This window comes from Aotus nancymaae, unplaced genomic scaffold (assembly GCF_030222135.1).
Source record: "Aotus nancymaae isolate 86718 unplaced genomic scaffold, 86718_ANA_hifiasm-v0.15.2.pri h1tg000015l_1, whole genome shotgun sequence".
NCBI classification, from domain to species: Eukaryota; Metazoa; Chordata; class Mammalia; order Primates; family Aotidae; genus Aotus; species Aotus nancymaae.
The window spans coordinates 5,052,331-5,079,974 of NW_026988427.1; the positions used below are offsets into that span (position 1 = coordinate 5,052,331).

Below are 27,644 nucleotides of genomic sequence, written 5' to 3' on the forward strand. Positions count from 1 at the left end.
CCTTTCCGGACCTAACCAATGTACATCTTATACATATTGATTGATGTTTCATGTCTCCCTAAAATATATAAAAACAAGCTGTGTCTCGACTACGTTGGGGCTAAACAATTTTTGGCGTCAGGACCTCCTGAGGATGTCACGGGCGCTTTCTTAACCGTGGCAAAATAAACTTTTTAATTTGATTAAGACCTGTCTCAGATACTTTGGGTTCATACTTACTTGAGAATATTTTTAGAATATATCTAAGCATATGGGTATGCTTTTAAAAAACAAAACATAGCTGGGCCTGTAATTCCAGCTACTGAGGAGGCTGAGACAGGAGAATCGCTTGAACCCGGGAGGCAGAGGTTGCAGTGAGCCGAGATCGCGCTATTGCACTCCAGCCTGGGCAACAAGAGCGAAACTCTGTCTTGAACAAAACAAAACAAAACAAAACAAACAAACAAACAAAAGGCCAGGTGCAGTGGCTCACTCCTGTAATCCCAACAGGTGGGATTACAGGATCTCTTGAGCCCAGGAGTTTGAGATCAGCCTGGGCAACATGGTGAAACCCCATCTCTACTAAAAATATAAAAGAACTAGCCAGGTGTGGTGGTAGACGGCTGTGGTCCCAGCTACTTGGGAGGATGGCTTGAGCCTGGGAGGAGGAGGTTGCAGTGAGCTGTGATTGAGCCACTGCACTCTGGCTTGGGTGACAGAGTGAGAGCTTGTCCCAAAAAATTTTTTTAAAATACAGGTTAATATATACACCTTTTTTATCACTTGCTTTTTTACTTACCAGTATGTCTTGAACATCTTTCTGTCTACCCCGCTCATGAATCTGCATTTCTTCTTTGAACTGCATGGTATTCTTTTGTGTGGGTATTGCCATCACTGATGTAGCCAGTTCCCTCCCTGTTGAGGCAGTTGAGCTGTTTCTAGTGTTTTGCTGTTACAAACAATACTCCACTCAGCGTTCTCACGCATGTAACTTCATACGTCCATAGGATAAACCCCTAAAGGTGGCACTGCTGGGCCACAGGTATGGACATTTTTAATTTGATGTGCCATATTGTTATCCAAAATAGTTTGCACCAATTTACTCCATTGCCACTAATATCTTGATGAAAAGCACCAAACATTTAGTGGGCATTGACTGTAATTCACACACTGTGTTAAGAAATTTGCATGTGCTATCTTATTTAACTCTCACTATAATTCTACTGGTAGGAATTAATATTATTTCCATTTTACAAATGAAAGAACTTTGGCTTATAGAGATTAAGAGTATTTTCTAAGCTTGTCAGTGACAATACTGGGATCCCAACCCAGAGCTCTCTCAGTCTAAAACCTGTTCTCTTCACTAATACATTTACTCTTCATAACAATTGTGTGAGCTGGGCCCCATTATTCCCATTTCTAATGGGATTACTGAGCCTCTAAGCAGTTAAAGTCAGCTACTCAGGACATAGAACCCAATCACAAATCTGAGTCAGAATCTGCGTTCTTTTCTTGAGACTCCATGCCACTTCCTCCAGGAAGTCCTCTGGGATTACTCCAGCCATCTTTATCATCTAACTCCCAATAGCAGCTCCTTGGGAGCCCTGGGAATCCGCAGCAGGCATTTTAACCCAGAGTGCATAGGTGTGTGGGTGTATGAGTTCCCATGGATGTTAAAGTCAGAGAGACCTAGATTAGAAACCCCTTTGCTATCTACCTTTTGAAGTGAACTAGGGCAAGAGATCCTCCCTCTTGGAGTCTCAGTTATTTCATCATCATGATGCTTGTTATTACTGCTGCTAGTAGTAGCATGATAACAGTGGTTACCACTTATGGAGAGCCTTCTCTGCACCGCGTTTTACAATGAGTAATGTCTTAGTTTAGGTTCTTCAGGAGGCAGACACTGAGACAAGGATTGGGGCAAGATTTTATTTGGGAGGTGATCCCACGCATCTTGGTGAGGGACTGGGGACGTGACACAGGGAAAGGAGTAAAACCGTGGGATGGTGTGTAATGAACAGGTAATTGCCAAGGCTAGCCGGGCTCTAGCCTGCTGGGGACCTCTGAGAAGTCATGTGGCTCACACCATGGAATACCCTACCCAGGCAACCCTCAGTGGCTGGGGGTCGTTTCCTGCAGACTCAAGTGGGGGCTGGGGTACTGTCTGCAGGTGGCCAATAGCAGCCTCCCTGCAGGCAATTTACAAGAGCTTTAGAATGAATTAATTACCATCACATTGTGTTTACCACTGACCTTATGTTTTAATTACCACTGACCTAATTGCCATTGACCTTGTGTTTTTTTCCTGCTAGTTCTGTCACTCTTCGGAGGGTCTATGCTTTATACCTCATCTAGGTTTTTTGCATTACCATGCGGGGCATGGCATAAACCTCCATAAGTTGAGGCTGACCATTTGAATCCTTCAGTCACCAGCAAATATTTACTGGGTACTTACTTTGTGCTATGTGCTGTTTAAGAAATTGTAGACCTCATTTTTTTTGAGCAGTTTATAGAAAAACGAGTGGAAAATACAGAGTTCTCATCTACTTCTAAAGTCCCCCATCCCCTTACCACCTGTTATTAATATCTTGCATTGGTGATGAGCCAATATTGACACATTTTCATTGACTAAATCCTATAGTTGACATTAGGGTTCCCTTTTTGTGTCGTACATTCTATGGCTTTGCACAAAGGCATCCTGACATGCACGATGCCACCGTTCCCTGTGTGCCACTTACACAGCCCTCCCTGCTTCCCACCCCTTCCCCCCAACCCATGGCTCTGGTGATTGTTTCAGTGCTAGGGGTACAGCTGGGACAAAACAAAATTTCTGTTTTCATGTAGCTGGCATTTTAGTGGGTAGAGGGATAATACGTAAGCCAGCAAATAACACACCCAAGTCCAGGCGACGACAGATGCCGGGAAGAGAATTTGTGTGGCTGGGGGAGGGGAGCTCTTGTTTAGACAGGATGGTCAGCAGAGGCCTCTTTTAGGAGACGACACATGAGTAGAAACTTCGCTGGCTGGAGATCCAAAGACGCCAGTCTGTGACCAGCCACAGAGGCTCCTGAGAGCCCTGGGCTCAGAGGTCTGTGCTGCTGAGAGGCTGTGAAAGATCCCACAGGCCACAGTGTGTGGACCAGAAAGGCACGTTGATCCCTCACAGTCAGGGGAGGTGTCATGGTTGAACTGGGTCCCCCCGTCTCAAATTTATATGTTGATATCCTAACCCCTCGTACCTCAGAATGTGACCCTATTTACAGAAGGCATCTTTTTTTTTTTCAGATGAAGTCTTGCTCTGTCATCCAGGCTAGAGTGCAGTGGCACCATCTCAGCTCACTGCAGTCTCTGCCTCCCAAGTTTAAGTGAGTGATTCTTATGCTCAGCCTCCCGAGTAGCTGGGACTACAGGTGTGCACCACCACACCTGGCTATTTTGTTGTTGTTGTTATATTTTTTAGTAGCAACAGGGTTTCACCATGTTGGCCAGGCTGGTCTCGAACTTCCGGCCTCAAGTGATCCACCCACCTGGGCCTTCCAAAGTGCTGGGATTACAGGCATGAGCCACTGCACCCGGCCAGAAAGAAAGAAGTTAAGAAGTTAAATAAGCCGGCGCAGTGGTTCATGCCTGTAATCCCAGCACTTTGGGAGGTCGAGGCGGGTGGATCATGAGGTCAGGAGTTTGAGACCAGCCTAGCCAATATGGTGAAACCCCAGCTATACTAAAAATAGAAAAAAATTAGCTGAGCGTGGTGGCACACACCTGTAGTCCCAGCTACTCAGGAGGAATCACTTGAACCCGGGAGGTGGAGGTTGCAGTGAGCCAAGATCAGCCATTGCACTCCAGCCTGGGCGACAGAGCGAGACTCTGTCTTAGAAAAAAAAAGAAGTTCAATAAAGCCATTAGGGTGTCCCTTAGTCTAATATGAATGGTGTCCTTATAGGAAGAGGAAATTAGGACACAGATACACACAGAGGGAAGACCATGTGAATAAAGATGGCATCTGCAAGCCAAGGAGAGAGGCCTCAAGATAAACCAACCCTGATCTTGGATTTCCAGTCTCTGGAACTGTGAGGCAGTAAATGTGTGTGATTTAAGCGTCCCAGTCTGTGGTATTTTGTCATGGCAGCTGGAGCAAGCTAGCACAGGGGGCAAGAAACCTGCCCCTCCGTTCTCCCAGCCCTCTCATCCCATGCAGAGGTGTTAGCGATCGTGATTGGCTGTCACTGAAACAATCTGGGTCCTAGAAGCTGCTCTGCAGTGTCCTTTCCATTTATGGGGAGCAGAGCTAGCTGCTCTCTCTGCCTTGTTCTATGACTTGCTGCTGGTTTTGGAGGCCACTCGCAGAGAACCCACTGGGCATGCCCAGAACAGCATCAGAGACATCTGCAGTCTGACAGGCAGAAGTCAAGGCCCCATTCTTCCATCCACTTAGCAGCTGTGTGACCTTCAGTGGGTTACTTCACCTTCAAAGCCTCAGTTTCCATATCTGTTCGATAAGGGGAAGTGATGGTTCCTGCCTCCTGGGGGTTGTCAGGGGAACCAAATGAGTGAATGTGTGAGAATCACTCAGCACTCAGCCCAGCCCAGTACAGAGATGAGATTAGCAACTCTTTCATTCTGCGTAGCATTTGTCTTTGCAATGAGTCTGATTCCCATTTTATGCAAGAAACCTGACCTAAGGACACTTTCCACTGACCAGGCAGTCGACCCACAGCCTTGAAGACAGGACCAACCACCCCCTGGCTGGTTCTGCCCCCAATCCTCTGGTGGAACAGGTGATGCAGTTGGCTGTGGCATCAATGTCACTGAAGTCCCGGCTGTGGGCCCTGGCCTTGTAAATAAGTCTCAAAAATCCGACTCCACTGTCTGTCACGCCCTAGCCTCTTGAGTCAGCAGGACTGCCCTGAAACAGCTCAAGAAAGGACTTTCTACGACATTTCCAGCTTTTAATTTCCTAGTTCCATTATAAATCACCTCTTTGGACCTCAATTTCCTCATTTGAAAAATGGGTGGAGGGGTTCAGTGCTTTCTCAGGCTTCCCTTCCAAAGTAGAACCACCTAGGAATTCTGCCTGAAATGGCATTGGGGGAAGTCATGCCATGGTGACAGTCACACTGAATGACAGCTCTTATTGACTGTACATTTCCTATGTCAGGTGCTTTCTACACATCCTCTCATTTTATATCCGACAAAGAGCCTATGAGGTGATTGCTACTGTCCCTGTTTCACAGAGACCCAGAGATGCTCAGTGATATTTTCAAGGTCTCATGGCCAGTACATGGCAGAGCTGAGACTTGAACTCAAGTCTGTCTGGCATTAAAGCCTGTGTCTCCTGCATCCTGACCCTGACCCCACGGAGTGTCTCATGGCTTAGAGTTTTAGGGTTTTGTTGTTTTGTTTTTAGGCAAAACACTGTTTTATCTGAATTACAATTCAGTTCAGGTTTCTTTTAAAAATTCATAACAACACAGGTGACTTCTGCATTCTAGCAGCAAGGTTGCTGCCTAGAGCACAAGTTTTACAGCCCAGCTTTCCTTTTCTCTTCCTTGGGAGGGGAAACATCCTGTACCATGAGCATTTGCTTTAATTTTTACACATACACAGACACACACACACACACACGCAGATATGTTTCTCCAGCTTCTCCTTTGAAATGGAGGGAGTAAGTTCTGGCACAGTGGCTCACGCCTATAATTCCAACACTTTGGGAGGCTGAAGTGAGTGGATCACTTGAGCTCAGGAGTTCAAGATCAGCCTGGGCAACATGGTGAAACTCATCTCTACAAAAAATAAAAAAATTAGGCAGTCATACTGGCACATATCTGTAGTCCCACCTACTTAGGATGCAGAGATTGGAGGATCACTTGAGCCCCGAAGGCAGAGGCTGAAGTGAGCTGTTATTGCACCCCTGCACTCTAGCCTGGGTGACAGAGTTGAGACTCTATCTTAAAAAAATAAAATGAAATGGAGGGAGCAAAGAACAGAGATATTGTTGAGACTTAGGGCTGAAATTAAACTTCAAACTAAATCCTAAAGAGATTGACGATGCTGATTTCCTCTGGATGTTAAAAAGCCTACCAGAATGATGCTAATTGTCAAGGCCTCCCAGGGCTCGGAGGAGTTTCCCAGAATGCACTGTGAGTGAGGCAGACAAGGCTGCATGGGCCCAGTTCCCTTTGTTCTGCACATGGTTTGCTGCAGCGGGGCATGATGGAGACAGATACATGTGAATACATTTTGTACACTGGATAGTGTACAATGAGGAGAAGGAGGAGGAGAATGTCGCTCAGGCTGCCTGGATTCAGGCTGAGCTTTGCCCCCAGCTAACTGTGTGATCTGGAGGAAGTTACTTATCTGGACATGTCTGTCCCTAAGAAATAGTTGGACACTAGACGATCTCATTGTTCCATTTGAGTCTAACAAAGATGACCTTGGCCAATGCGGCACCAAAGTCTGTTTCTTAGAAACATACTCTAACCAGCAGCAATGATAACCAAATATAAAAGTAGCTGATATTTATGAAGCACGTAATATGAGCCAATCACTCAGCAAAATAATTTCGTATGGCTCAGCTCATGTATATCTCCTGATAAAGGCACGAGCTGAATACTTTTATTATCCCCACACTAAAGATGAGAAAACTGAGGCTCAGAGAGGCTAAAGGATTGCTCAAGTCCCCGAGCCAGTAAGTGGCAGCTCTAGGATTCAAACCAAATTTTTCTGTCTCCATGGCCTCCCTCTTACGCAAAGGTTCAGGTCACAGCCATAAGCCTGGATGCTGCAGTGGAGACAGTTAGGACTAGTAGACAGGCCCTCACTTTAGGGTCACCAACAAGCCAGAGTCTGATCTCCTCCAACTGAGCATCCCTGGCTTAGGCAGGCTGTGCTGGAGTGTAACCGGATCTGCTTAGAGAGGCCCCAGCTTGCGCCATTCACTGGGCCAGAAACCGGAGCTCCTCCTGAGAGGGCTGGAAGACAGCTTGGGGCTTGGAGATTGGCTGACACTATACCAGCTCTTCCTTTGCAGACTAAATGGCTTTTGGGCCTTGTTAATGGCGCCATCTCAGATCAGTGCCAGGGGAACCACTGGTCATTTGGGGGCAACTGGGAGGAGCAGGGTAAAGAGGTGGGGTGATAGTGGGCGATTAGAGCCCCCCTCTTCCTCCTCACCCCTTGGTCCCTTTAGTTGACCCACTACCTTCCCCAAGTTCATGTGGCAGAAATTTCTGGTGGGAAGGACACTCAGGTTTGGGAGCCCATTTCATTCCTGCATGTTCACTATTTATAAGCCCAAGCCACAGCCTGCCTGAAAATTCCAGGCCCTACTCCCAGAACACAACCTGATGAAATATTCATGGAAGCTGATGAGTTGTCATCATCATGTATCCCACGATCTGCATTTACTGCTCTGACACTACTTTATAGGAATTACTTTTCCTCTGCCCTGTGCCACATTTTCACCACCCTTCCCCAATAAATCCAGCCCTGAGCAATTTATAAATCTGTAGCTTATCAAAATTGTGCTCAGGCCTCAACTTGGAGGAAGGAAACTAACTGGAAATTAATTTATATATCAGGCATTGATTACAGTGTAGAGCCTTTTAAATGTTTGTTTGTAGAAGTGCATGGTAAGGTAAAAAGAATCTTTCAATCAAAAAGACCAGGCCTTGAGTCTTAAAGCTGCCTTTTGCAATGTGATAATTATAACTTACATTGAATCTGAGTTCATCATGTCCCAGATAAGGTACTCACATGACAAGTCTATGAGCCAAATGTTATTATTATCACCTCCTATTTTTCAGATGAAGAAACTGAGGCATAGAGAAGTTATATAAATTGCATAAGGCAAATTGCAAGATCACATAAATTGCGAAAGGTAAATTGCTAAGCCCAATTTCCACATATTTGGAAAATAAGAGATAATAGTTCTCGATTTACGAGGTTCTTGGGAAGGTTAGATTCTGTAAAGCAGGAGTGCTTAGCACAAAGAATGCCTGCCTTGCCTCCCTCCCCTCCTCTCCCCTCCCCTCCCCCCCCTCCCCTCCCCTCCCCTCCGCTTCCCTTCCCTTCCTGCTTTCTTTCTTGCTTTCCAATATTGATCAAAGGCTGCCATGATGTCAGGTCTTATGCTAGGTTCTAGAGAGATGGCGTGAACCAGCAAATGCTGCCCTCTTCTTCACTCTTTCTTGTGAGCCTGCCATCTTGCAAGGGACAGGCGATAAACCATGACCTTCCCATTGTCCCATGTTCTCTGGCACCAAGAGTATCAGTATGTCCCCTCATATGGCTTCTGTCTTCTCTCTGGTTTTGGGGGTGAGGGGAGACAACTGGAAGGCCAAATCCGAGAATCTTTGTCATCTGTTCCCCCTTTCTTAGCATTTAATGTGATCAAAACTCTGACCTGGATTGAAGCCTAGAGAAGAGACGTGTTTGCCCAAGGCCATCTGAGAAGTGAGCAGCTAGGGCAGGATTTGAACTAGATGTGTCTGACTCAAGCCCCATGATAAGGCCATGTGTTCCAAACTCAGGCAGCCATGATGGGTGCAAAGTCCTTCCCTACTTTGAGCTAAAATCCCCAGCCTGCCGTTTGCACCTGATAGTGTTCTATATTCTCAAAATAGAAGTCACTCTGGCGAATATTTGGAATTATATTTCGAATGCTCCTCTATTCTTTCAACTTTTTTTTTTTATTAGAAAGAATGTTGAGTTCCTTTTTTTTCCTCCTGTGGCTCTTGCTGGACCTGCTACCCTTTGTCAAAGTGTCTCTTTAAACAGGATGCCTGAAGTCAAATGGGCCACTTCCAGTGAGGGCTAAAGTGTGGGAATGAGCAGACTTCCCATCTCCCATAGCGAGTGCTTGCTCCATTCGCTTTTCTGCTGGGCACACCCCGCGAAGCATGATCTTTGAGTCCTCTGGAACCACTAATTATGGGCATATCTGCTGCTTCTAAGGTGAGGGTACCCAGGCACCAACGTGCATTGAGCATCCTGTGGATTCCAAGCTCAGTTCACACACAGGGTTGCTTTGAGTTGTCTCTGTATGTCCCTGAAGCAGATCATATTAGTACCATTTTGCAAATGCGGCAACTGAGGCTGAGAAGGGCTATAACTACAAACACAGAACTAAGCAAAATCTCCCAATCTTTTTGCCCATGTGGTCAGGTTTTGAAGCCCAATAGGCAGGACTAATAATCACCGCGGTGAAAATAATGAGATTGGATTTGGTTTCTCAGACCCGACGTTCATAATATGTTGGAGTTTCAAATGTTTCAGAACCCAGAGTTAGGGTATGATCCCCAACTACGCCATTTCCCTGAAATTGATCATCATGGCATTCATAAATGTCACAAATAGGACACTATTGTGTTCAGACTCCTGAAGTCTCTATCAGAGACCTGCCCCCATCCCAGCCTCTGTGGTGTCACTGACCAGCACGTTTCATGTCTTGACCCAAGGACGAGGAGGAATCCAGTGAAAACACTCTCACTCCCTCCCGCTACCGCCAAACTTCTTCAACCTGTCCAAGTGGACACTATGCAAAACCACTGTGGTGGGCATTGGTGGTTTTCAACCTACATTTATTTCTTGTTTGGTGTTAACATTTTATTTTCTTTGGGGAATATAATAGATTGGAACATTGCTTTAGTTTCTTCATTCCCCTGTAAGAGAATTATACATCCATGCCCTTTATCACATGACTTTTGAGTGTCTTTCTATTGAAGGGGAGAACTTATCTCTCCAAGGGACTGATGTTGAGCTTGGTCATGTGGCTTTTGTGAACTGGTGGCCAATGAGTGCTTATGAGGTGAGCAGAGACTCTAAATGTGGATGTGATTTGGTCTTCTGTGCGCCTATTATCCACAGTGAGAAAAACATGTGTCCTTGTCTATACAGGAGGAGATGCATTTGGTGCAGACCCAAACCTGACATTAGTTTGGAGCCAAGCCCAGTCCCTCCCAGCAGGGATGCAACTTATTTTCGGATTTATAAATAAGAAATAGAAAGGCGGCCAGCGCAGTGGCTCACTCCTGTAATCCCAGCACTTTGGGAGGCTGAGAAGGGCAGATCACCTGAGGCTGGAAGTTCAAGACCAGCCTGACCAACATGGGGAAACCCATCTCTCCTAAAAATACAAAATCAGCCAGGCATGGTTGTGCATGCCTGTAATCCCAGCTACACTGGAGGCTGAGGCAGGAGAATTGCTTGACCCGGAAGGCGGAGGTTGCAGTGAGCCAAGATTGTGCCACTGCACTCCAGCCTGGGCGACAAGAGCAAAACTAAAAAACAAAAAAAGAAAGAAAGAAATAGAAAGACTTGTTAGCATAAGCCACTGAGTTTTGTAGTTGTTTCCCATAATTAGTACAGTGGTAGCTGATTAATCACTACAGGGTTGCATCCCCTGTCACAGGCCTTCAACACCCAGGGTGGGGACCATGACCCAAGCTTGGTCAGCAAGCGCATCTGTGCTGGGGACTCCTGATTTCCCATCTCACCCACTATCCATTCTCTGCCCAACTCTCGCCTGTTCCAAGCCCAGCCCCCACCAGGTTCTGGTAATGCAGTTTCCCTTCCTTGCCTGTCAAGCCGATGGGACGCAAGAGAGTCTCCCCGTGGCTAGTTGCAGGTGCTCACCACCCTGTGAGCGCCCTTGTCTCACGTCTTAGACCTTTCATTCATTTATCTTCATAATCCCCACCGCACATACTTTCTATTTCCAACTGAGATGGCCTGGTCCAGACCACACCCTTCATCCCAAATTCGGGATGCACTTGGGCAGGTCACCTATACTTCATTTTTCCCCCAGTTGAGAAAATAGGAATTATACTGTTGCCGTTTCAAGGCTGTCATGAGAGAAATCAGATCACGGATAAACAGTGGCTCGCCTTGTGCTATAGCCTCATGGAGAATTTACAGTATAGGTGGGTTCTCTGAGCCCATCTTGCTTGTGCTAGTATCTAATGTTATGCCAGGAACACACCAAAGCATTAATAAATATTTGTAGAATGAAAAGCCCTATGGTAGATTTTCTTCCTTTGACCTTTTGATTATTTTTCCTCTTGAAATAACAGAATAAGATACCTAGTACCATGGTGACAATCTCTATAGAAATCCATAGCTTGCTCTTAGCACACCCGCAGATGCCAGTGGGAGGCTGGCATAGATTTAGACCAATAGAGAGAAGGCATGGTTAGCCTTGTCCTGGTTACAAAGAACATGTTTTTTTTTTCCCTTTCAAATGGACCTTCCTGTCCCCAATTCAGCATCACCTAGCTCTCTCCTAATGTGGGTTAATTTTCCATCAGCTCCTAGAAAGAGTGTATTTCCAGACTCTCTGGGGACAGACAGAGGAGTTTCAAACAGGATAAAGCAAGCTTCGATGGAGAATATTTGGAGCCTGCCATGGCATCAGGCTGCTCTGACCACATTTCTGCCAGAGGGGGGGAATGTGTTTGCTTGGAACAGGTAATCCTTTCAGATACTCTAATCCGAGGTTTGAAATAGACTTGTGTTGCTACCAGAAATCCCTGTTGTTTTACCTTTTCTTTGTTAGGCTTGCCCTGGTAAAGGCTGGGGAGGCATTGGCTTGGAAGTGGAGGTCCTTCACTGAAGCCAAACAGAGTGTCTGCCTCTTTAAGAGGGACCTTGAGGAGGGACAGTCAGAGAATTACAGAGATGAAAGCCAGATGGCCACTAAATAGGGTGGCAGCTAGTGAGGAGAGGGCGGCCAGCTGGGCTGTCTGCTTTATCACCTTGCAGTGGAGAAGACTTCGGCCTGTGGCTGTAAGTGGAAGATTTGGGGGAAGGGATGGCACCCTGAGCCAGGGCCCTCCGAATGGTCCAACTGACTTCACTTTCTGCACTAACTGGGACACAGAGTTCTAGACGCGGGAGACAGAAAAAGTCTGGACCGTGGAGCCGGAGAGGTCTGGGTTCAAATTCTAGTGGTGTTTCCCTGAACACTGGTACAATCTGTTCGACTTCCATTTCCTCGTCTGTAAAATGGGCTGGTGATCCCATCTCACGAATTCACTATGAGGCAAGTACAAACAATATGATTTAAGCACAGTGTGTGGGGTAAAGTAGATGTTCAGGAAATTTCAGTGCCCCTGTCCTCTGGAGAGCACAGCAATAACTATTTAACTAAGAGGGGGAGAAGGGAAAATTTGTTTTTGAGAGTCTGGGATCCTGGTCATTTAAAAATGAAATCCCCAAATCCTGTTTAAATGCCTTACTAAGAATGCAAGTCTATCACTCAGGGTTAGTATCAGCTACCTGTAACAGAAAACCCAGATAACAGTGGCTTAAAGAAGAAAAAGGTTTACTTTTCTTTCACATAAAAGAACTCCTGATGTAAATAGTCAGGGGTTAGAATGATGGCGCCCCAGTCATCCCCTCCAAGAGGTCAAGGCTCTTTCCATCTTCATGCTCTGCTACTCTTAGAGAGTAGCTTCTTCTGTCAAGGTCATTGCATGGTCATAAAACGTTGCTGCAGCTCCAGCCATTATGTCCACAGTCCAGGCACCAAGAAGGGGTAGGAAGAACAAGAGGAGGCACCTGTCAGATAAGTCAGCAATTTTAAAAATCTTTACTGGAAGCTTCTCCCAGTGACTTCTACTTACATCTTATTGGGTACCCTCTATGGCAAGAGGGGCTGGGATATTTATGGGGCAGGTGGATGTTCCCAGTAATCACAGGGGTTCCATTAGTAGGGAGCAATGGCAGAATGTCACCTCTCCCAGAGCCAACATGCAGCTTCTTCAACTTCCCTGCAAAGGTCTGCCTGGGCATATTTCCCCAGGAGCAATAAGGTATCTAGGCTTTCTGTCTTCTCCACCATCAGTCCTCACTCAGCAGACCAGCTGTTTCTGGAAAGGGCCACTGGTGAGAGTAAGGTCAGAAGCCTGTGGCATACAGCTGGTGTCAAAGGCAGAGCTGCAGGAAGGTCTTGCCATGCCTCTGACTAGCTGGGTATTCCTGGGTGAGTTACTTAACTGCACCCCTCAGGATTCATGGATAGCCTTAAGGATCAGTGAGATACTTGAACATTCAGCAAAACAACCTGCAAGGGCCAGAGTTCAATACGTTGTCAACCAAGGTTAGTCCCCATCCTTTTCAACCTCCCATTGCCCACCTACCACTTCGATGTTAGTAAAGCAACAGTGGTTTTCACCCAACTTCAGGTGATATGTAGATTATATGAATCAGGAAGGCTCAGAATCCGAAGCTCAGATGGACTACATGTGGGTACCAGGTTTGAGAACCTACCTGGAACCCTCTAAAACCCAAAAGATAACCATTAAAATCTAAAATGTTTTACACTGTCTCGTATCTGTCTATGTTACTGGCTGAGTTAGTTATCTATTGCTGTGTAACAAATTACCCCAAAACGTAGTGGCTTAAAAACCAGCACAGTTTACTATCTCACTGTTTCTCTGGGTTGAGAATCTGGGTGTGGCTTAGCTGGGTCTTGGGCTCAAGGCCCCTCACAAGGCTGCAAATAGGATGTCCGTGGAGCTGTGGCCATCTCAAGGCTGAAATGGGGTTGGATTCGCTTCCCAGCTCACTCATGGGTGGCTGGCAGGGTCCAGCTCCTCACTGGCTGCTGCCTGGAGACTCCTCAGTGCCACGCAGCACGGGCCTTTCCATACGCAGCTCACAACGTGGCAGCCTGCTTCATCAGAACAAGCTAGTGAGGACAGAAGAGAGAGAATGTGAGCAAGATGGAAGTCTTTTATAACCAAACCTCGGAAGGGGCATCTGTCACTATTTTATTCCATTCATCAGAAGCAAGTCACTGGCTCCAGCCCAGATTCAAGGAAGGGGATTCCACATGGGCATGAACACCAGAAGAAGCGATCACTCGGGGCAGGGAGGTGCCAACTGGCTTTTGGAAGTGCCAAGTGAGGTCCTGCTTCATTCCCCCACCTCCACTCCCAGGCTCCAGACATGGGGCCTGTTTCCTTCCACGAGCAAGCCCAGCTCCCCGCTACCATGGGGCCTTTGCTCATGTAGTTCTGCTTTCCTGGTAACTCTTCCCTCGCTCCCTTTGTAGTTCTACTCATTTTCAAATTTCATCCCCAACCTCATTTTTTCCAAGAAGACTTTCCTGGACACCGTACTTCTGAGTCACAGGAAGGGGGGATGCCTGAAGCCCTACTCAGCCCTGGGTAGCCCCAGAAGTTTGTCTTCAAGCAGAAGCCTGGGCCTTGACTGTTCAACTCTCATTCCTTGTATGGTTTACTGTGTTTGGACCTTTAGCTGTAGCTGTAATCCTCAACCAGAGAGACATTGGATCTAGTTCACGGATTCTTGGCGTGTCAGGCTGAACTGCCCCAGCAGTCAGAATGGAGGAAAGAGATGGACCTTATTTCAGGCAAGGCCCCAGCTCTGAATATGTGTTTGTTTGGGCCGCGTTGTTGTTATCATCTGAGTTCAGTCCTTTGCTTGTAGAAGGTATAATTTTCAGTCCATAAACTCAGGTGTGGGGTAGATATAAATATCTCCATCATAACTGAGTTCAGTTCCTATTTTGAGCCTCCATTCAGCACAGGTAGGTAACAAATCAGTCTCAGCTAATCTGCCCCTCCTTTTCCCAGAGATTGCGTTTCTGCATGGTGTACAAAGGTGATAGAAGGATGGCCACCTGCTCTCCCATGCCACCTGTCCCTGGCATTTATCATTCTGGGTCATGGGTCAATGCAGGTCACCATGGGGCTGTCCCTTGTTTCTGTCCACAACCTGTCTCCGGTCAGGTGACTCTGTGCTTCTGTGACATTCTGGGGCTCACGGGCGTCATTGTTTTACCTCTTGTGTCTCACAGGATCCACGAGGCACCTAAGCCCCGAGTCTCTTAGACGCAGTCTTAGAAGGGCTGCTTCTTTTGGCCCTTCCCTCATCCCTAGGCACACCCTCTTCCTTTCTGCTATTAGATTCCATGGGCCGTGCCTCTAGGGACTTTGTCTTTGCCTTGACACCTGGCAGAGAGAGCAGAGCACAAAGGTCAGTTTCTCAGGGACGCTGACAGTCTCAACACTCCCGCTGCGATAGCCTTTCCACATCAGCCTAGGAACCTTCTCTTGGTCCACAGGCTGGTGGGGAGAGCCTTTGCTCGTGATGTCTTCCTCCAGCATTTTTTGGCTAAGCCATGAATTCTTTCCAATCTCCTGAGAAACTCATCTTGAAACCTTAAAAGCCAAGGAAGACTGATTTTCTTCTCCTTTCTGCTGTCACAGGAACAGCCTCAACTGATTTAAAGCAGGGAAGGCCAAGGAGGAAAATAAAAAGCCAGAGGAAACTGTAGACCTCTCAACGCTATGTGCCCCTCACGTCCATCCAATATGCATTTACCAGAGCTGTTCTGGGTGCCAGGAACAAAAACATTAAAAGACTCAGCACCAAGGCTGGATGCAGTGGTTCATGCCTGTAATCCTAGCATTTTGGGAGGACAAGGTGGGCAGATCATCTGAAGCCAGGAGTTCAAGACCAGCCTGGCCAACATGGTAACACCCTGTCTCTACAAAAAATACAAAAATAAGCCTGGTGTGATGGCACATACCTGCAGTCCCAGCTACTTGGGAGGCTGAAGCAAGAGAATTGCTTGAGCCCTGAAGGCAGAGGTTGCAGTGAGCTGAGATTGCACCACTGCCCTCCAGCCTGGGTGACAGAGTGAGACACTATCTCAATCAATCAATCAATAAAAAGACTTAGCACTAGTCCTCAGAAATTTCAGCCTAATGAGGAAATGGGGGGGTGGTCAGGCTTGTAAACAGATTGACAGGCGCAGTGTGATAAGAGACTCCAGAGAACATGGGAGCCCAGAGGAGGCACTCAGTGCGGGCTGACCCTCCAGGAGTCCACAACTGAGCTTGAAGGATGGACTGGAGTTACAGAATCAAGGAAAGGAGAGTTCAGCAGAGAGAGGAGTCCCTCTGAAAGTGGGGAGGTAGAAAGACAGCCTCTGAGCGGCCACTGGTGTGGGTGTGTCTGTTTGGAAGGAACACAGTTGTGTCTCCAGGAATGGCTACAGATAAGGTTGGAGAGAAGTGGGCAGGAATCAGGTGACAAGAATGTCTTGGATGTCAGGCTGAGGCATTTGGATTTTATCTTCAGGAAATGTAGACTCATGGGAGAATGTTTAAGCATGTGGTGATATGGCAGGCTTTGTGTTTTAGAAAGTTCTTCCTGGGCCAGGGTAGAGGATGGGCTGGAGAAAGGGTGTCAGTGAGGAGCCTCGGACAGATACCCTGGCAAGGCAAGGCGCAGCCTGCACTGGGAAGATGGGCGAGGCACGCAGGGGATAAATTCCCAGATTGGGGGGTAGGGCTGGCAGGCAGGAGGATAGGGCTGGCAGGACTGGGTGTCTGAGGGGATGCGGGTATCCAGGGTGACTCTAAGCCCTCTAATGGTGCCATTTGCCAAGTTGACAGGATGGATACCCAAAGAGATAGAGGTTGGGGTTCAGATATAGTGGCTCAAGCCTGCAGTCCCAGCACTTTGGGAGGCTAAGGTAGGAAAATTGCTTGAGTCCAGGAGTTTGAGACCAGCCTGGGCAAAATTACTTCTAACCATCTATATAACTAATTAAAAAAAAATTAGCCAGGCATGGTGGCCCGGCCCTGTGGTCCCAGCTACTCAGGAAGATTGCCTGAGCCTGGGAGGTCGAAGTTGCTGTGAGTCCTGATTGCACCATTGCACTCCAGGCTGGGTGCCTGGGTGACGGAGCGAGACTGTGTTTGAAAAAAAGAATAGGGTTGGGGAGGAGGAGAGGGTTGGTTTAGTCTGAAGTCCAGGTAGGAGTCAGGATCCAGTGGATAAGAAACCTCTCTGTGCTGCAGTTCTGAACCTTAGCAGAAGGTTCTGGAGCACAAAAGCCCAGACTGGAAGCACATGCAAGAGGCAGCCGTGGAACTCTAGCACTTTGCAACAGTTGCCATGGATGGTGGTCAATTAGGACGTTTTCAACAGAGGAAAAAAAAATGCAGCTGACAGTGCCCCAAATAAATAAGACATTAAAACTCGCTGAAGAAGAGAGTTCCAGGGCTGGAGTCAGCGACTCGCTACCCCATCAGGGGACCCACGTTCTTTTCTCCTTTCTGCTCTGCCATCCTTAGCTGCATGCTTTTGGTCTCCTTGCTAGCAAGATGGGTGCTGTGTTCTATATTTCAATGTTTCCATGAAATAGACCAGTGTTCCCTGAAGCATTATATATTTCTGGGTCCTACCAGTATATTAACTTTGGTACTTGAGCAGACACTTGTCCCAGTGCAGACACAGTGTGGTGTCTCGCAGTCTTTGCATAGGACCGTAAAGCATTCGGGAGACAGCAGGGATATGTGGAAAAAGTATATTGGAGCCACGCACATCTGCATTTGAATCTGGCCTTTCTGTAAATATTCAGGAGGTCGCGTCCCCTTTCTGAAATGTCCCTTGCAGTATCTCTGAAAAGGAGAGTCAGGGACCATGGGTGTCCAGGAGATGATTTTGTCAAGTGCCTGGCCTGAGCCAGCAGTAGCTCTCTCATTTATTTTGTCACCACCCTTCCCCTCCATCTCATCATATTCCTCATGAGGGTATAGTTTAAAGAACAACCCCAAGAGAGGGCTAAGTTCAGTCCCATGAAGCGAACTGTTAATGGGAAATCTCAGGTAGCTGCTGGTGGGGAGAGGCATTTGAGGTGGCAAAGGTAGGGAAAATATGGACTACTTGGCTCCTCCTTTTAAAGCAGTGTTGTTTCCCAATTAATAGAGTTTGCAATTGGGAAGGTTTTTTTCTTTTTGAGATGGAATTTTGCTCTTGTTGCCCAGGCTGGAGTGCAGTCATGCAATCTCAGCTCACTGCAACCTCCACCTCCCAGGTTCAAGCGATTCTCCTGCCTCGGCCTCTGAGTAGCTGGGATTACAGGCAGGCACCACTACACCAGGCTAATTTTTGTATTTTTAGTAGAAACGGGGTTTCTCCACGTTGGTCAGGCTGGTCTCGAACTCCTGAACTCAGGTAATCCACCCACCTTGGCCTCCCAAAGTGCTGGGATTACAGGTGTAAGCCACCGCACCTGGCCACAACAGAGTGATTTTTTTAAAAAAGTGATAGATGACAACCTACATCATCTTTGGGGCAAGCTTTCAGAAATAGAGCTTCCCTTGCCCTCAGATGTCTCCACGCTGCTCCTTAGCCTGGCAAAGCTGTAAGTGTGGAGCTCATTACAGGAGGAGCAGGAGATACTCTCCTGCTCTGCCCCGAGTCAGGCCGCCTGGTGTGCTAATGAGTCACCATCGCCTGCCCTGGCCCCCTGCCTACCAGGAGGCCACTGCCTCTGGCCATTTTTATTTTCCTTTGTGGGGAAAGATTCTGACCTCTGTGCTCTGTGTCTCTACCCATTCTGCCTGCCCCAGACAGGGGCAAAGGTTCTCTGCAAAGCCCTCCTTTTTTCAGGGAAACTGCAGGGGTTGGGGGCAGAAGAGGGAATTCAAGCAGGTCCCAGGCATGCAGAAGCACAGATAATACAAGGGTAGGAGCCTTTTGGGATTTGCAAGATGTTCAACCAGGCACCATCAATCACTGCCAAAAGTAGCTGTTATGCAAAGAAGCTTAATTGGCCTACAGGTTGGTTGAGTTTTAAACCCAGGGATTGTAGCAAGGCAAAGGAAATGAAAACATTCGACAGATTCTGGGTGGGGCTGTGTGATTTACACAAACATAGAAGAGAAACATCTGGGGATAGAATGGGCCTCAGATGACAAATGGTCTATTATATAGTGTATGTAATACACAGACACCTATACAATATATATGTGCTGTGTGTGTGTGTATGTGTGTGTGTGTGTAAGCTGAGAGAGAGCAGGCAGAAATGCAAACATCAGAAGCTTTTGGATACATATATGGATATATGTATATTCACTACATGTATGCGTAAATGTAATGTGATACGTTCAAAATATAACACCATGAAAGGCTCCAGACAGAGGCTGGAGACTGAGCTGTCACCCTGGGATTGAAGACAATGTGATGGTTTATCCTCCAGAATTACTGGAGATAAGGCACTTGGATCAGGCACAGCCGGCTGTGGAAGTCATCCACTGAGTTGTATCACACAGGGAAAATATTCATTCATCCATTTATTCGTGGAGTCCACAGTGGTTGTTTTGAGTGTCAGTTTAGCAATCGGAGGCCTGGCTTTGAATTGCTTCCGCAGGAATCTGGGGAACCTTGGGTGATTCCTTGGGTCTCATTTTCCTAGTCTAGAAATGGATGTCTATTTCCTGGTCTGGAGAGGATAAAATGAGGTTATAGATGTGCCTGGCATATAATGGAACATGGTCCCTAATCATAATACATAATACATAATCATGTATTGCTTTTTTTTGACACACTTTAATTGAGCGCATATTTTGTGCCAAGCCTTATGCTAAACACAAAGGATCTAGACATATTCAATTCATCCATGTCATAGATATTTGCTGAGCACCTACTGCGTGCTTGATAAACACTGTGCTAGGCTCCCAGGCTGGCAAGGGAGACAGATATTCAAAGAACTGCAAGTAAGTAGCACGGGCACTTCCTCCCTCGCTGACTGCCAAAGCTTCAAAGGGTTCCAGTCCAACAGGGTCATCATGCTATTATCAGCCCCTTCTACAGATGAGAAAACTGAGGCTCAGAAAGGTGGAGAGACTTCCCCAAGTCCCCACAGCTAGTGAGGGGCCGAGCCTCAACTATAGCCCAGATCAGCCAACTTCCAGGGACCGTGTCCTTTCTCGACAATGCATATCCGCTAGGGTCCATTTTTCAAACTTCAAGATAAAGACAGCAGGCAAGAAAGGGGCAAGAAAATGCACAAATACCAGAGGTATTCCTTTTCCTGGGTCTGCAATGTGGGAAGAATCTAACTTTGGGAATACTGAGGAGGGGTTTTGAGTAGGGAGCAAGGGGTGATGTGGATGTATGCATATATGTGTCTCTGTGAGTGTGTGTGTGCGCACGTGCCCATTTCTGTGAGTGTGTAAATGTGTGTGTGTATCTGCGTCTGTGTATTTGCATGACTACACATGGAAGAGAGGTAGGCTAGTGTGTTTGTCTGCCTGTGTGTCTGTGTGTGTATATGTGTGTGTGTATCTGTGAGTCTGCACATGTGTCTTTGGGGATGTGTGGGTGTATTTGTGTGTCTCTATACCTGTGTGCCTATGGATATGTCTTTCAGTGTGTCTATCTGTCTGCGTGTCTGTCTGTGCCTGTGTGTGTGTTGGCGTGTCTGTGAGTGTCTGTGTGTGTGCCTCTGTGGGTGTGTGGCGTGACTTGCCCCCTTTTACGTCCTCAGTTGTTTCTGTGGAGCTGATCTAGCTTGTCCTTCAGAACCAGGGGAACTGACAACGTCAGTGGCTTCAGCTTTATCTCCCAGCCTGCCATCCTGTCAGAGGAAATGATGTGTGCTTGGCACAGTCTGCTCCTTATGATGTCATTCTGGCTGTGACCTGCACATTCCGCTCTCCTAGGTATTTGTCTTTTGACTGTTTGATGAATACCTGCCAAAGATTAAGGGAATACGAGTTTGGGGGTTCTTAAAGAATCATAGCTGGCAGGTACATTAGCTGTCCGTTTTCTTTGCTGCGTACTTGGGAACCATGGTAAAGAGACAGCTTTGGCTGTGCAATGGTGAGAGCTCAGTTCCAGTCTCCAACCTACCCCTTCAAAAGCTGTGTGACCTTGGAGAGGACGCTTTAGCTCTCTGAGCCAAGATTCCTTACCTTATAAGAAGGTTCTTTGGAGGGGCAAACATACCAATAGATGAAAACGTTTTAGAAATTCACAAATGTCAGGGCAAGGGGGCCCAGTGGGAGGACCCTGGGCTCAGATGTCAAGCAGATGTGGGCTTGGGCCCTGGCTTCTTCCTTTCCTCAACAAATGACACTGAGCAAGTTATTGAATCTCTCTGAGCCTCAGATTGTTCCTGCGTTAAATAGGATGTATAATATATAAAGCACTAAGCCAATGAGCTGGCCAATGTGAGCGCCCCTAAAACGGGAGCTGTTAACATTTTTGATACTACAAAGGGGCTGATGGCAATATTAGTATCTGCCCACTTTCATACTTTCAGTGAGTGTAGCAAATTAAACCTCTGCAAGTGCAGGATATAATGAATGCACAGTGTGACAGAAGTGATTTACTATCTCTCGTTTTTACTATTTCAAGATGCAACCTCAGCAGAGTGTTCTTGGCATTACCACATTCTTGGCAAGCACCTTGCGTTTCATCTAGAACTCAGAGGCTGTTCTAGTTGCAGAGAGGAGCTGAGAACAAGGTGGCCTCCAGCCCAGAGTTGTCCAGGCCAGCTGGCTGGGTGGCAGACTTCCCTAGTACCTGTCCCCAGCCTCTCCAGCTGGATCCTTTCTACATCATGTCCTCACCTTCAGCAAGACCTCAAATCCCCCTTGTTTTTGAAGATGCCATTCCCTCTGCCTGGAATATCCTTGGCTGCCACTCGACCCTTCAGCCAATCTGGGCTTGGCTCCAGGTCCCTGTACCCAGGCTAAGTCAGATGTCCCTGCTCTATGTCCCCAGTGCACCCTGGATTCATCCCACCGTGCATGACGTCCAGGGCATTTGAACCGTCTGCTTCTGTGCCTGGCTCCCTCCCAGAGGGTGCTCTCCAGGAGGCCAGGGACAGGGAAACCAGGAGTCCTCGGTGGATGTTCACAGAGCAAGCACACGGAGATCATTCATTTTCTGCCTCCACCCCCTCAGATGGCAATACCTTCACATATAAATGTATTCAGTTTGTCTGAACTCATTCCGACAACCACTTAGCTTAACAGCAGAGATTTCAGAGAGCTGTGCCTCCTCTGTGGCTGCTGATGTTTGTTTTGAAGCAGATGGGTCTGTCTCCCTGCATCTGCTTGTTTTCAACAACGGCACCAGGCAGGTCAGAGGACAAAGGACTCCCAAGCCCTTGAGTAGCTTCAGCCTGTGTGTCAGGGATAGCACGTGGGTTTGCCGTGATGGCAGTGAGCATCCATGTGGCTTGACAGCCTCAGTTTCGGAGAGTGGTTGGCAACTCAGGCTCTGGGATTGCACCGCCTGAGTTGCAAGCCTCAGTTCTACCACCTGCTAGCCATATGATGTGGGTGACGTATTGAACCTCTTTGTGCCTCAGTCTACTTGTCTGTAAAATGGGGATATGTAATAGTACCTACTTGCCCTGTTGGGTTTTTGTTGGAAATAAATGAAATCAGCTCCTGGTGTAGAAAGAATATTTGATGAAGTTTAGCTAGTGTTACTATTGTCTTGTATTTGTACCCAATGGCAGTATCAGACCAGGACCTCCACTCTGACTGTAACAGAGACTGAGTGTCTGGCTAGACACCCTGTCTCCATCCTGCCAGAGCTGGTTTCCCAGGGTTAGAGGTTGGAATTACTCTGCAATTTCAGATGAATCTTTATGATCATGTAAGCATCCTCCAGGAGAGATAGATGGTCCCTCTGTGTCTGAGAAGGGTTCTCGCCTTTCTCTCACTTAACAGCAACCTGCCACACCCAGTTGGCAGTCTACCTGGCACTTTGCTTACCTCATGGTATAACACGGGTCAAAAAATGATATCCCTAGGACCAAATCTGGTCCCTTGCCTGTTTTGTTAAATAAAGTTTTATCAGAACACAGTTTATTTATGTGTTGTCTCCGGCTGCTTTAGCAATAAAATGGCAGTGTGGAATGGCTATGACAGAGACCACAGAGCTTGAAAAGCCTAAAATATTTTCCATCTGGCTCTTTATAGAAAAAGCTTGCCAACCCTTTGCGTAAGAGTAAAGGATTAAAGGTTTCTCTGGTTGAGGGAGACAGAGGCCTGAGCACCGTTCCCACCTCTTTGCTCTCCCTCAGCCCTGACGCTGGTTGGCCACCATTACTTTGCCTCATTCTATTTCGTGTGACTAATCTCCCATCGCTTCCTCAGACGCCACTGCTCAACTCAGCCCTTTCCCAGCTCCCATTGACTAGCACATGCCAGGGCCACCAGCATCTTGTAAGGTGTCTCTGGGGGAATGAGACAAAGACATCCCTCGGGGTAGATGAAGCTCTATGTCACACATTGATGTGCTGGGCAAACCCCCCAACCCTATTGATTATGCTTGGTGAATGATAGCTTTTGTACTCGTTGGTCAGCTTTATTGATTACACTGTCTCCTAGCCTTGAGGTTTTCCCTGTCCAGGTGACCATCCACCCTAGAGCTACAGTGATCTTCCTAACAGGTCATGTCCCTCTCCTGCTCAAATTCCTTCATGCCCACTGCCCTCAGGAAAAGCCCATGCTCTTGTGTGTGACATTCAAGGCCTGTTGTGATCTGGTCTTTGCCAGTCTCATGACTCACCATCTGCTCAGCCTCTACCACACCTGAGTGCCGCTCCACAATGAACGATCCCTAGACCCATCCTCTCCATAATGAGGGAATCCCTAGACCCTAGGCTTGCTCATACTATGGGGATTGGCACATGCTTGTTCTTCATGCATTATCCTGCCCTTCCTCTTCTCCATCTGCCAAATTCCAAGTCATCCATCAAGCCCAAAAACAAGGATCTCCTCCCTGATTCTCCTGGAGGACTTGAGCACACTCCTTCCAGGGTTCACTTCAGTTTCCACAAAGCATGGCTCACAGCCCATAAATGGGTCAGAAAATTGGGGTAATGGATCTTGGCCAGCACCTTTTGAAAGATGAACTAGATGAGAAAATGCAAGAGCACATCACTCTTTATTGTGTGGTTCTAGCATAAGATGAAGAACATAAGCTGTGGAGCCAGACTGCCTGGGTTCCAGTCTGGTTCTATAGTTACAGGTTGCTGCAAAAGTAATGGCGGTTTTTGCCATTTTAAAAAGTGATGGCAAAAACCGCCATTACTTTTGCACCAACCTAATATTAGCAATGACCTTGGCAAGTGACTTATTCTCTCTGTGTCACAATTTCCTCATCTGTAAAACAATGATAATAACAGTACTTTCTTCATGGCTTCTCATGAAGATTAAGTGAATAATGTATATTACATTAATATATAAACATATAACTTATACATACGTGAATGTGTGTATATATGTGCATATGCATGTGTATATATCTATCTTACAAGAGTAGCTGTCCACAGGCAGTGCTATAACCATGTTAGCTACTATGTATGCACGTGTGTGTGTGCAAGTACGTAGAGTAATGTGTGTGTGTGAGAGAGAAAGAGAGAGCGAGGGGAGAGAGAGAGAGACTCTAGTTTATTATAAACATTATCTGAAAGTCTCTAGTATGGCTGGAATATATTCTAATCCATATTAAAGCAATTATTTGAGCATATCAGATATTTTTAAAATTTTGGTTTTCTCTCTCTTCCACTAGACAGGGAGCTCCTGGAAGGCAGCAAGTGTATTTTATTTTTCTCCGCATTCCAAGTTTCCAGCAGTATGTTTCATACATGTTTCTGGAATAAATGAGAAAATGAGTCATAAATCCTGAAGCTGAAGCACCACGGGGTCTCCTCCTGCAGCAGCAGGGGCCAGGATATTCCGTTCCCCGCCTCCGTCCCCTCCCCCTTCTCCTGTGAGACACACTCCGAGCTCGCATGGGATGCAGACGCCTTTCTCAGGATATCTGGTCTCCACAGTGAGAATACGTGATCACATCTCACTGCCAGGGAGAGGGAGGAAAGCACGAGGGACCCTCAAGCGAGAAATGGAGGCTCCAAACTGACTGGGAGGAAAATGGAAACTCCAGCTGACCTAAGAGATTTCTATAATGAGAGAAAACCAATTTAAATGCAAATAGCCTACGGTGTCATTGGGGAAAGGCTCCTTGCTACAGAGAAAGGCTGAGAAAACAAACACAGCACTCATCACGAGGCTGGTTCACCGTTGGACAGGAAGGTTGCTTTATCCATTTAGGATTAAAGTCTAAATGAGTAACAGAGTCACATTCATCGCTGGCAGCATTTCCCGGTGCTCCACGGTGGCCACTGAGAAATGGGTGTCCTCATGGGGTCCTGGCATTGGCCACTGCCATTTCCTGAGCGCCTAGCAGGCAGCAGGTGCTGACCAAAGCACAGGGAAAAAGGCTGTGCCATACACAACTGCCTTGAGGGGCTCACAGCCTAAGGGGGCCGTTAGGCTATGAAGTCAATTCTGGGCTGCAAAGAGAACTAACATTTTATTGAACATTTACTATGTGCCAAGCCAAGGACCAAAAACTTTATGGTGATGATAGTTCATCAAACTCTCACAGCAACTCCATAAGGAAGAGCCTATTATTTTTCTGATTTTATGGATAAGGAAACTGACATTCCAGGAGAGTAAAAAACTTACCGACAGTTGCTGGGCTTCAGACCCAGGCAGAATGGCTCCGGGACAGTGGCTCATATCTCCCTGTGTGCTGGGAGGAGAGTTACTGCAGAGAAGACCCTGGGATTGCACTGCTTGACCCTGGGCTCTCTCTGAACACTGGGTGCCCATCCAGAGAAGTCCTCACAAAGCAGAGCTGCCCAAAATCAGGAAGCCTTGGGAGAGGGTCTGCCACTGGCCTCGGCTTAGGGCAGCCAAAAAAATAATATTGTTCAAGGAATCAGGACGTGTGAGTTGCTCTGCCACTAACTGGATGTGTGACCTTCGCAGTCACTTTCCCTCTCTGAGCCTCATTTGCCTATGTAAGATGAAGATTCTAAAATTATTTGGGGCTATGAAATTCTTTTATCTTAGGACTCCAGCTACCCTGGAGAACAGCCATTGCCCCATTGATACAGCACCTCCTTCCTGCCCTCCTTTCTGCCCCACCTCCTGCCTTCTACCCCGGCTGGCCCATATCTGTTGCAATGGAGCACTTTAATTTCCTCCTTTGGTTTCATAATTCAAGGACAGCACCATCTGCCACATTAAATCCACGCACTCTGCTTGCCTCCTTCTCAAAACAAGGGCTGGATAAAGGCTTCATCCGGTTTATTTCATGGATGGAGCAAGATCTGGCAAAACCAAATGGGGACAGCTTTGGCCTTGCAAGCTGCATTAATCCCCTAATCTTCTGGTAGGGCCCCAGAGCTCGTTCTGTCATCCCCACTGCCTGCCCCAGCCAAAACATGATGCTGCCACTGCTGATAGATGATGTTTACGGAGGCTTTTCTGAGTCAGGCGTTTTCTTAAGTGCTGTAGGTTCATTTATTTACTTCCCACTACATCTCTGTGATGAAGGGGCTGATCATAATGGCCCCACTTTAGAGATGCAGAGACTGAGGCCTGGGAGGCTTCAGAAATTTGCCAAAAGCCCACACAGCCAGCCAACAACAGGGACTGATTGTGAACTGGCTGTGGAAATAAACACAGACACACAAGGATAGCCAGCCTGAAAGAAGCTGGAGTTCACAGCCAAGCTCTCTAACCATTGATCTGTGAAAAGTTGAGCCTGGGCACAACGGCTCATGCCTGTAATCCCAGCACTTTGGGAAGCTGAAGTGGGAGGATTGCTTGAGCACAGCAGTTCAAGACCAGCCCAGGGAACACAGAAAGACTCAGGGACCCTGTGTCTAGAAATATATATATATATATATATATATATATTTTAATTAGCTGGGCATGGTTGTGATCACACCACTGTACTCCAGCCTGATCAATAGAGTGAGAACCTGTCTCAAAAAATAAAAAAGTAAAGTAAAAGAAAAGTTGAGGTCGTATTTCTTTATTCAGCATTCCTGCAAGATGTATTTACTGAGCCACTCACTGTATGCCATGTGCTACTCTCCATGCAGGAAAGCCCCCGACGAGCAAGGCCCATGGAAGTCACTCTCATAGGACCGACCTAGTACACAAGACAGGCACCAAGCCAGCAACTGAACAAGCAGGCAGGATCATTTTAGGCCCGGACAAGGTGTTATGAAGGAAATACAGTGGGGGGCATGAGAGAAAGAAAGAGCAATGCTCAGGGAAGGCCTCCGGAACGGGAGGGTCTCTGGGCTGTGGGGATGGAGCCCCGCTGCAGGCTTTCCTGACCTCTGCACTGTGGACATTGTGGGTCCCATAACTCTTTATTGGGGGATCGTCCTGTACATTACAGGATGTTTAGCAGCATCCCTGGCCCACAAGATGCCAGTAGCATCTCTTTTTCCAGGGTGACAACCAAACAGTGTCTCCAGGCATTACCAGTGTTCCCCTGGAGGGCAAAACTACCCCCAGTTGAGAACCCCTGAGTCACAGGACCGGCAAAGCAGGCGACATGGGATGAAGGAATAGCGAGGAGGGCTACAAAGCTGTTCAGAGTGTTTGCGATGTAGGAAGGAGGCTGGTTTGGTCAGAGGGCAGTGGGCCAGGGAAGGATGGCCACGTGCTCAGCAAAACTCTCCGGAAGGTGCTCAGCAACACTTATGGAGTCTCTTCGCTGGCCAGGCGTTGTACTAGCTGTGCCCAAGGACACAGCGCCTGCTCCACGGTGATAATAGTTGGGGTGGCTGAATAAGACACACAGCTGTCCGCCTGGTGCTATCCATGGTAACAGAATATTCTGGACCAAAAGCAAGCAGAGAGACTCTCCAAGGGCAGTGACCACAGCGAAAGAGATGCTGGAGAAGGCAAAGTCTGGGACCCTTTCTGAAGAGGAGACAGCGGGCAGCTGTGGCCTTCACCTTCCCAGCACCATCTCCTCCATTTCCCATAGCAACTGCCCGT

The 27,644-nt window shown here is 47.3% G+C and overlaps 1 long non-coding RNA gene across 1 annotated transcript; it reads right to left on the bottom strand.

The window, feature by feature from the left end:
* Positions 1 to 12,540: 12,540 nt before the first annotated feature.
* Positions 12,541 to 25,996, bottom strand: LOC105723259 (uncharacterized). Its single transcript, XR_001108796.2, has 2 exons — positions 25,302 to 25,996; positions 12,541 to 14,957 (listed from the first exon to the last, which is right to left on the bottom strand). It is a non-coding gene; the product is annotated as an uncharacterized LOC105723259 (long non-coding RNA).
* Positions 25,997 to 27,644: the final 1,648 nt, after the last annotated feature.